Raw genomic sequence first — 10,557 nt, forward strand, 5'->3', positions numbered from 1 at the left:
CCCTTAGGACGCGGATGGGCCCTGCGTTCTTCGATTGGTATACTGTTCATTTGTTTTGTTACATTTCGGTTATCACATGTTCGCACAGTATTTATATTGGATTCGATTTATATAACATATGGTTTGCATCACAGTTACGATTACATAGCTTTCGATTTACACAGCCTATGGTTTGCATAGCAGTTACATAGCTTTCGATTTCCATAGCCTTTGATTTTCATTGAATGTATATGGTGTGCGCTTATGAATGGTTTATGGTTATGTTGAATGGTCAGCACTAGGATCTGGAAGGGAGTCTTGTAAGGGATTCGATCCCTGTGTGACTTATGGAGACATTATCATAAACTCTGTTTTGTTTCACAGTTCATTTATGTTCTCTTTATATAGTTTGATAGTGTAAATATCTTTGCATGCTGTGTGTGTTTACCAAACAAGGGTTTTCTGGGTGATATCTCTGTAAGGAGGTTAAAATCATTGTTACAGTCATACACAGTACTTAGGTTCATGGTTTGATTTGATAGATGCATCTCATAACAAGCACTGTAATCAAGCATATCAGTAGGGTAATCTAGGTGTGTGAATGATAGGCTACATATTCCGGTCTTCCGTAAAGAAGCCTTGTAACCTACATCATAATCACTTGGCCAGAGATTCTTTATGTCTATATATTTTAGACCACGCCTCTAAGCTTACGCACCTCGGTCGATATTAAATATAGAGTCTAGTCTAGTACCCTAGTTGGAACCACTACACTCCCCAAAGCCATTCGGGCGCCATATATCCAATCGTGCCCTTCACCACTGTCACCAAGTGGCTTTATATATCTCTATTTTGACATCTTTCCATGTCGAAATCAGACACGGTCGCCTTGAAATCCTCATCCAGCAGAATATTTTGAGGCTTAACGTCTAGATGTAGAATACAAAGGCTCGAGTCCTCATGCAAGTACGCAAGTCCTCGGGCGGTATCCAGAGCAATTGAATATCTAGTTTTCCAATCTAAACACTTGCCTAGGCCGAACAACCATTTATCAAGAGACCCGTTGGGCATGAATTCGTAGACCAGAATACGATGAGCACCTTCTACACAAATTCCATGCAATCTCACAAGATTCGAATGATTGATGGACGATATTGTGGCGATTTCTACACAAAACTCTGCCTGTCCCTGCCTCGACTCGTTGAGCAGACATTTTACGGCCACCAGTGTACCATCCATCAAAGTTCCTTCATAAACTGCCCCAAATCCTCCCTTTCCAATTTCTTTGCTGAACCCGCCTGTGGCTATCTCAATGCTCTCGTAAGCGAATATTGCAGGAAGGCCAGTCAGATTCTTCAGATATTCTCCGTTGAATACGTTGGCACCTTCAGTAGATTGTTGTTTTCGCGTTCTCTGCCACCTGGAGATCAATTTCCAGGCAACAAAAGAGACAAATACGTCGCCATGGAGTGGGAGGAGGATATATGGCACAATTCCTCTGGCTGTGAATAGCACGACCAACAAGCTCACCACAAAAACCACGCCCAATGCCAGCGGGCTGAGGAAGACTAATCTGATAATTCGAGATTTAAAATCGCCAGCATTCCCCTCTGGATCTTGCGCAGAATTCATCACTTATGTTCACCTGCATACATTAATCGGATTGCACGCTTATGTTTTTCTGATGCATCTATCTCATTTCATACTCCTAGCAGGGATACTCATGAGTTTAACGCAAATGAATAGAGTTTATTAGAAGACATGCAAGAACGGTTGGAGTGCATTCAACCAGACTTTTCAAGGTAAAGTTTTAGAACTTTCACGATATATATGCTGAGCATGTTACACGTATCCATCCCCAGCGTGATAAACGGTGCAGAAAGCAACACTGTTGTTTTCCATTATTAAAGAATGACAACGACGCATATACCATGTGTATTTTCCTTGCGTTTATCGGTTGTCAATTACAACTCCACTAGGTAAGTGGATACGACTTTCCAGCAGTTGCTTTCGGTAGAATGACAAAGATAATAAACAGAAATTGCACGACAGGTGTCAACGTTAGAAAGAAAAGGACGACGAAAGTCTCACTCAAAGGAAGGCCTATCGGCCTAATAATTCGTCCAAACAACTGTTTTCTCTCCTAGGCACCCAACATATCAATTTTTGTAAGTAAGGGTTCTTTATTGTGAAGCACAACACGATTTGTTATTATTTACCCCTAAACATGCCACAATGCTGGATTCTTCAACTATTATACCACTTGTAACATTTATCCTAATTTTTAGTTTTGTTTTACCATTTTTAAGTCATAAATATGGCTTCCGCATCGTCCATAATTGAATAAAATTTTGTTTTCTTTTATTTCACTTCATCCTAATAATCAAAATACTAATTATTGTTCTAACCTAGAGCCATGATGGTTTTATGGTGGTATGTTTATTTTTCCTTCTTTTTATGATGCGCTTCAAATTATATATATATATATATATATATATATATGAACCTAATGTTTTTTTCTTTTGTTTTCAATGTTACTCCCTTTGGATATATATACATGTGTGTGTGAGAAACCCCTTGAAGATCATGGTTGATTTAACTCAGTTGGACTTTATTCTCTTATTGCGAGAACATTAGAATAATATTTTAATTATTGTTGATTGTATACATTTTCAATGCTTTATATAAATATATGTTAATACAATATGCCCAACCCTTAGAATTTTGAAAATTTTGATGATCAGGTTCCTTTAGGAACTTTCTCAACGTCCTACAATTGGTATCCACTAACCCTTTTGGGATACGATCCACCAGGACTAATGTTGATATCAACGGGTAAGGTTCTAGGGTTGAGACCCTATGGTGGAGATGAGGTTGAGCAGTTTTGGGGTAACTGCCTCCCCCTTCTTACTTGTTGCTTCACTCAGTTGTGCCTCCTACCCAACGAGGGTTTGGCTCTGCAAGCCAAGGGGACTATGTCACATTTTGTCCATTCTTTTACCAACTATTGTGCATGGCGAGGCAATTGTGTCATCCTAAATACTATTGTTAACAATTTACATTGCCATTCACAATTCCTTTGATTTCTGTCTTCATTGACACAAGGAATTTATTACAGGCGCTAGAATCAACGGTTTTCCTACTACGACAACTGCACCAGAGCTTATCTTATGCTTCTGTTAAGGAAGATGGTAATTCACTTTCCTTTACCTTCATAACGAGTTTTTTTATTATTATATATACTTGTTTCACTATTGTCACTCTCTAACATTTTCTATCTAACACTTCGAGCTGGTTCCCATTTGTAGGCATGAAATGGTGACCCTTCTGAGTACATTTATAGGTAATTTCTTTTAGTTTTTCTCCTTCTCACTTCCTTACTTAAGGACCGTCTCTCCTAGTCATATTAACTTGTTAACTATTTGTTCTCCCTTGGACATTCTAGGTTCAAATATTTATTGTTTCTACTCAGGGATTAGTGCTTTTGTGACCCCAATTTTCTATGGCTTCCAGTATTCAATTATGATGCCCTTGTATTTTTTCTTTTATTTATGTTTCCAAAGGGTTACTGTGTAGAGTTTTTTTGATTAATGACTGTGAGTTGCTACTGTTTAAATTTAGGCTTGACCTTGTGACCTAAACTCTTAGTTGAAGGAAGAAATTCTTTGAAGAATTTTGATTCTGTTGAATGGAAATTTTGTATTATGTAACTAATGAGGTTTAGCATCCAAGGTTTTGATTCTCAATTTATTTTATAGGATTATGGTTGTTAGCCCTCTATGGCCTCCATCCCCAACTACATGTGTTTATAACTATATTTCATGACTATGGGTTTGAATAATACATGTTTATAAAGTTCCCCTTTTTGAAGATGTCCAGTCTTGCATGCAATGAAAATTGACATGATGTGGTTCTTTGTTAATTAATCCCTAAGAGTCGAGGATTTATATTTCTTCCCTTAGTCTCTCGACTGTCAAGCAAGCGCTCTTTGCTAGATATGTGTCTACATTTATCTTTGAATTGTTGATTTTGGGTAGCATCGGATGTGATATAGCACCAAAATTTTGTGGAGGGGCTAATATTCTTGAGATGTCCAAGACCCAGAAATCGTTTGGAGAAATTCCACCCGGATGATGAGTTATTAAAATAATTAATATTTTTAATGGGGTTCCTAAGTCTAAACTTAGGAAAATAAAAATATTAATGGGTATTAATAAAGATATGGGTGAGAAGCTTCTAAGAGACGAGGATCAAGTATGTTTTAATCTTAGCTGTTGATTAAGGACTTAATCTCGGTTGTTGATTCATAAATAGGAAAAGTATATGAGAAGAATTGGGAATCATTTGGAGACACACTGAGCAAATACTCAGTAACTCAAGGGAATTCGATTCTCAAGTAGAAGTTCGATTTTAGAGGGAGGGTAGCAGGGTGAAGGAAGAGGAGGGTATAAGTATCAGTCAAAGACTGAGGAAGATGTGGCACAGAGCATCTAAGAGACAACTCAGAGGGAAGTGGAGTGAGACAACGCAACTAGAGATGCAGTTATCACGTAGGCTGATGCAGAAGTGACGAAAAAGTGACGCAGAGGAGGGTAAAGAGTCTCCAGAGTGTCAGAAATTCTCCAAGAGGAGGAGAAAAATTGTCTCAGGTGTTTTCTCTCAGAAGTGTCTTAGTATTTTGTAGTAAAGGGATTGTTGCTGAAGATTAATAAATAAACCCTCATTTACTGCACTGGTTTTCCCGCATTGGATTTTTCCGGGGACAATTGTCAAAAAATAACTGCGTTGATGTGATTGATTCTCGTGCTTGTATATCACTGTTATTTTCTTTATGTTATTATTTGATAACTATAGTAGAATTTATTTTAATGTTTACTAAAGAGTTCTGTGAATAACTTATTGTGGATAATAAGTAGGGGAAATAAATTAGTTAATGCAATAGAATTTCGTGTTAGAAATTTTCACATGGTATCAAAGTAGAGATCAGGAAACAAGATTAAAGAATCTGCTATGAGTCAGGAGCATGATGTCAGTGCATCAACTCAGAGGGACTCACACAGATCTCTAGAGAAAGAAGAGAGCACGAAGAACATGGATCATGATTATTCTATGTTAGCTTCTAGACTGGAAGAAGAAGTTGCTTGCGTAACGAGTTATGCCTCCTCTGAGGTTTGGTATATAAATAGTGGATCTTCTTGGCATATGACAGGAATACGAGAATGTTTTTTGAATTATCAAGAAGAAAGGATGAACCTCCAAATCACCATGGGAAATAAGTCAAAATGTACCCCGTAGGAAGAAGTATTGTAGTCTTTCAAACAGAAGCAGGGGATCGACTTCGAGCAACCAATGTGCAGCATGTGCCAGGATTGGGGATGAAATTACTCTCTGTATCTCAGCTTCAAAACAAGGGCTATGATGTTTTCTTCATTAAGCAGAAAGTATATGTCAAACACCCGAGTTGGAAAAAGAAGGCCCAGATTGGAGTCAGAAGTAACAGGCTATATAAATTACAGTTAAAATCTCCAATGACACTAATCGGCAGCAGTGGGGAAAATGATTTGAATGAACTATGGGATGTGAGCATGGGAAAATTACACCATGGGGCTCTAAGAATTCTTGGAAGAATAATAACAGGATTTCCAGAGTTGAGCACCAAACGAGATGATGTATGCAGAGAGTGCGCACTAGGCAAGTACGCCAAAGCAACATTTTCCAGAAGTAACAATAGGGCTAAGAGTGTTCTAGGATTGATACACTCAGATATTTGCAGAACCTTGTCCACAAAAGCACTTAGTGGTGCCGAATACTTCATCACCTTCACTGATGACCATTTCAGAAAGACTTGGATCTACTTTCTAAAAACCAAGGATGAGGTTTTTGGTCAATTCAAAGAGTTCAAGGCTCTAGTTGAGAATCTGACAAGAAAGAGGATAAAGATATTCCGCTTAGACAATGGTGGAGAATACATCGATAAGGAATTCACTGATTTTTGCGCAAGGGAAGGCATCAGAAGGGAGTGGAAAACTCCCTGTATTCTGGAGTAGAATGGAGTAGCGGAAAGGAAGAACATGTCTATTATTGAAGCAGCCAGGGAAATGCTGTATGATCAGGATATGCCCAAGTTTCTACGGGCAGAAGCATGCATCACGAATGTTTATTTCCAGAACATGACTCCTCACAGGGCATTAGGTAAGATTACTCTCGAGAGTGTCTTCACCGATAAGAAGCCAGAAGTGAGTCATTTCAGGATATTTGGGAGTTTGGCATACTGCCATATACGTAAAGAAAAGAGGAAGAAGATATAGCAAGAATGCTAAGGCATATAGAGTCTATCTTTCAGGGAATAAGAAGATTGTAATTCGACGGGATGTAAAGCTCACGGAGGACAGAGCTTTCAAGAAATCCTGAGAAATGCCTTTCGAAGAGCAGTCAAAAGATGATCCATTGGTCTAGCCACTTCGATCAGTAGAAACTAGCATCGGTATTTCTCCTAAAGGAAAAACTCCAAATGTATCACAACAGGTGGAGTCACAGGAAGAGGAGGAGAAGATAGTCATACCCACTACTAGTGGAAGAACGAGCCGAGAACTTCGAAAAATACTACGAGATGCAGAGGATTTCATCGGTGCGCCTAGGAACGATAAAAGGGAGTGTAGACAACCAGACAGATACCAAGCCTTAGTAACTCAGGTGGGAGAACCCTATAGTTTTCATGAGGGCGTTCAATATCAAGTATGGGTAGATGCTATGGTGGAGGAATACAGTTCCATAATGGTCAATGATGTCTAGGAAGTGGTACCTAGGCATCAGGACAGGTCAATTGTAGGTTTGAGATGGCTCTACAAAGTCAAATATGCTATAGATGGCAGTGTGGAAAAATACAAAGCCAAGTTTGTGGCTAAGGGGTATGCTCATAAGGAAGGGATATACTACGAAGAAACCTTCACCCTAGTAGCCAAATATACTTCTATTAGATCCGTGAGATCCCTTGCAGCACAGATGGGGTGGCAGATTCACTAGATGGATGTCAAGATGACGTTCTTGAACGGGGTGATAGAAGAAGTATACATTGAACAACCAAAGGGTTTTGAGACACATGAGAAGAAATCTCATGTATGTAGGTTGAAGAAAACCTTATATGGGATTAAACAGGAACCTAGAGCACGGTATGGTCGAATTGATGGTTACTTGCAGAAGATGGGATTCATCAAGAGTGACACAGATCCTAACCTCTACTATCTAGTTGTAGAGAATGGGCCTCTAATCCTGGTGTTATATGTGGATGATATTTTTCTGACAGGCTCATCCTAGCTCATCAAAGATTGCAAGGAAAACCTAGCTACATAATTCAACATGAAGGATTTGGGACTGATGCATTATTTCCTGGGGTTAAAAGTTTGGCAGCAGAAGGGTGGGATTTTCCTTCGACAAGGGAGATACGCTACAAAGATTTTGAAAAGGTTCAAAATGTAGGACTGTAGACCTATGGCTACTCCAATGATTACCAACTGGAAGAATATTGATGCATCCGAAGATAAAGAAGTTGGTCTCACCTTGTACATGGAGCTCATAAGGTCCCTGATGTATCTGGTCAATACCAGGACAAACATTTGTTACACTGTCAACACCCTCAGTCAGTTCATGGTAGAACCAAAAAGGGTACACTGGGTAACAATCAAGCATGTTCTCAGATGTATACGAGGAAAAATCGAGCATGGACTAATGTACACCCAAGGCAATGACATGAGGCTGAGTGGGGTCACTGATGCAGATTGGGTTGGAAGTTCAGTAGATCAGAAAAGTACCACTGGTCACTGTTTCAACATTGGATTGGGAATGACCTCCTAGTGTAGTAGGAAACATAAATCCGTAGCTTTGAGCTCATTTGAAGCTGAATATATGTCAGCTAGCACAACTTCGTGTGAAGCCATATGGATTAGGAAATTACTTGTGAATCTATTCAGGAGAAGGATGGAAGCGACCAATATTTTGTGTGATAATCAGAGTTGCATCAAGCTCTCTGATAATCTATTTTTCATGATCGGTTGAAGCACATTGACATCAGGTGTCACTTTATTAGAGACTGTGTCGAACAAGGGGCTGTATAGTTGAGGCACACCACGGCAAGAGAACAGATGGCAGACATTCTCACCAAGGCTCTAGGAAGAACAAAGTTTGTTTATTTTAGGGAGAAGATGGGGATGGTTAAGAATTCGTTTCAGTAGTAGAAGCGGATAGTATAGGGAGTTACAGTGCAACAGTTAGCAGTGGCAGTGCTATGGGCATGCTGGTACAACATATTCAGAGGGAGCTGCAGTACATATGTCGTAGTGATAGTTGCAGTGCCATGGGTAGTAGTAAAGGGTGTAGCAGCGCAGTAGGTGAGGGGAAACGGGCCGAGAATCAATAGCACAGAGGACCGATGACGTGGATCAATGTGATGCTTCTATTGGGAGGCATTGCTAGAACACATTCCTCACTAAGAGGGAGTGTTGATTTTGGGTAGCATTAGATGTGATCGAGCTCTGAAATTTTGTAGATCGGCTAATATTCATGAGATCTCCAAGACCTAGAAATCGTTTGGAGAAATTCCACTTGGATGATAAGTTATTAAAATAGTTAATATTTTTAATGGGGTTCCTAAGTCTAAACTTAGGAAAATAAAAATATTAATGGGTATTAATAAAGATATGGTGAGAAGCTTCTAAGAGACAAGGATTAAGTCTGTTTTAATATTAGCCATTCATTAAGGACTTATTCTCGATTGTTGATTCATCAACATGAAAAGTATAAGAGAAGACTTGAGATTCATTTGGAGACACACCAGGCAAATACTTAATAACTTGAGGGAAATCGATTCTCAAGGAGAAGAAGTTCGATTTCAGAGGGAGAGTAGCAGGGTGAAGGAAGAGGAGGATATCAACATCAGTCAGAGACTGAGGAAGAAGTGATGCAAAGCTTCTGAGAGACAACGTAGAGGGAAGAGCAGTGAGATAGCGCAACTGGAGACATAGTTCTCACGCGGGCTGACACAGAAGTGATGTAGAGGAGGGTAGAGAGTCTCCAGGGTGTCAGAACTTCTCCAGGAGGAGGAGAAAAATTGTCTCAGGTGTTTTCTCTTAGAAGTGTCTCAGTATTCCGTAGAATCTTTCTTTGTAAAGAGGTTGTCACTGAAGATTAATAAATAAACCCTCAACTGCTGCACTAGTTTTCCCGCATTGGGTTTTTTCCGGGGACAATTGTCCAAAAATAACCGTGTTGATGTGATTGATTCTCGTGCTTGTATATCATTGTTATTTTCTTATGCTATTATGTGATAACTGCAGTAGAATTTATTTTAATGTTTACTAAAGAGTTTAGTGAATAGCTTATTCTGGAAAATAAGTATGAGAAATAAATCAGTTACTGCAGTAGAATTTCATGTTATAAATTTTCACATGAATATCTTCCTATATAATATTAACATGTTTATAATTTTGTTTAAGAGATTTCTTATTTGTATCGTGTTCATATCTCCTCCATGTTGCCAATTTTTACAATTCTAGAAACAAGGAGTTAGATTTTAAAGTCTTTTAGGGATCTCTTCTCTACTACATTTTGCGTGTAATTTAGTTGTATGTTATATTATGATTGTTTCATTATTCTACAATGAATATTTATGAATTGCTACCCAATTTAGGGTTTTATCCACTTGTCCATTATTACGACTATCACAGGAATTTTTTAGCATAATACATATCGCAATTTGCAAGGAAAATTGTTTTCATTGGTAATATTTTGTCTATAACCGTCCTCTATTTACATGTATAGAATCAGCTTGAAAAAATTGTATTCTGTTATTGTTTTTTTCTCTTAACATATATTACTTGGTTTGAAATCTCTTGAGTGGAACCTAACCCTGGGACCTACTCATTCATTCCAGTGATCTCATCCTGAAGCCAAGACTATTTCTGGGTTGTTGGTTAACCAAATTGGCCCGAAATTAACTTGATTCACTGGATTTAATTATTTTTTCTAAATGAAGACTGCAACCGACATCCATACAATGAATTTGATGTTACAAAAAAAATTATACTCCAAAACATAGATAGGGATTAATCACACATATGACAGAAATAAGTTACCACATATAATAAATCAAACACCTATATTTTCTTAATTTCATAAACCAACCACACAATCACCAGGAAAGGGAGTGATCCACCCAACTAATGAGTATGGTATTCACAACTAGAACCCCTCGACCCAGTTTGCACTTCCAAACCAGTTATCTGAACAATGACCATAACATGTCTATACCAAGACTTCTTGAACCCTACTAGGTATTAGTCTAGGAATTAAACTAAGCACCAGGCTATAGTCTAGGATTCCACTAACCAACTAGCTCAAGAATCCTTTTACTAGGCAACATCCTACCTACCTCAACAATGTCCTATCTGAGGTACACAAACTTACAACTTTATTCTCCTCTCTTGGTCCTCCTCTAACAAGGTACCAAGATCACAAGGTTGCTTTAGGTTTTCTTCCCTCTCACCCTCTTGCTTCCTTTTTTCCATTTGATATTATTTATCTCTA

The 10,557-nt window shown here is 38.6% G+C and overlaps 1 pseudogene; it reads right to left on the minus strand.

Moving 5' to 3' along the window:
• Window positions 1-816: 816 nt before the first annotated feature.
• LOC149195065 (G-type lectin S-receptor-like serine/threonine-protein kinase SD2-5 pseudogene) lies at window positions 817-1,611 on the minus strand (annotated as a pseudogene).
• Window positions 1,612-10,557: the final 8,946 nt, after the last annotated feature.

The sequence above is a fragment of the Pinus tabuliformis genome, chromosome 2_2, assembly GCF_031772625.1.
Source record: "Pinus tabuliformis cultivar Carrire ecotype Pingquan chromosome 2_2, CPIR1, whole genome shotgun sequence".
Taxonomy (NCBI): Eukaryota; Viridiplantae; Streptophyta; class Pinopsida; order Pinales; family Pinaceae; genus Pinus; species Pinus tabuliformis.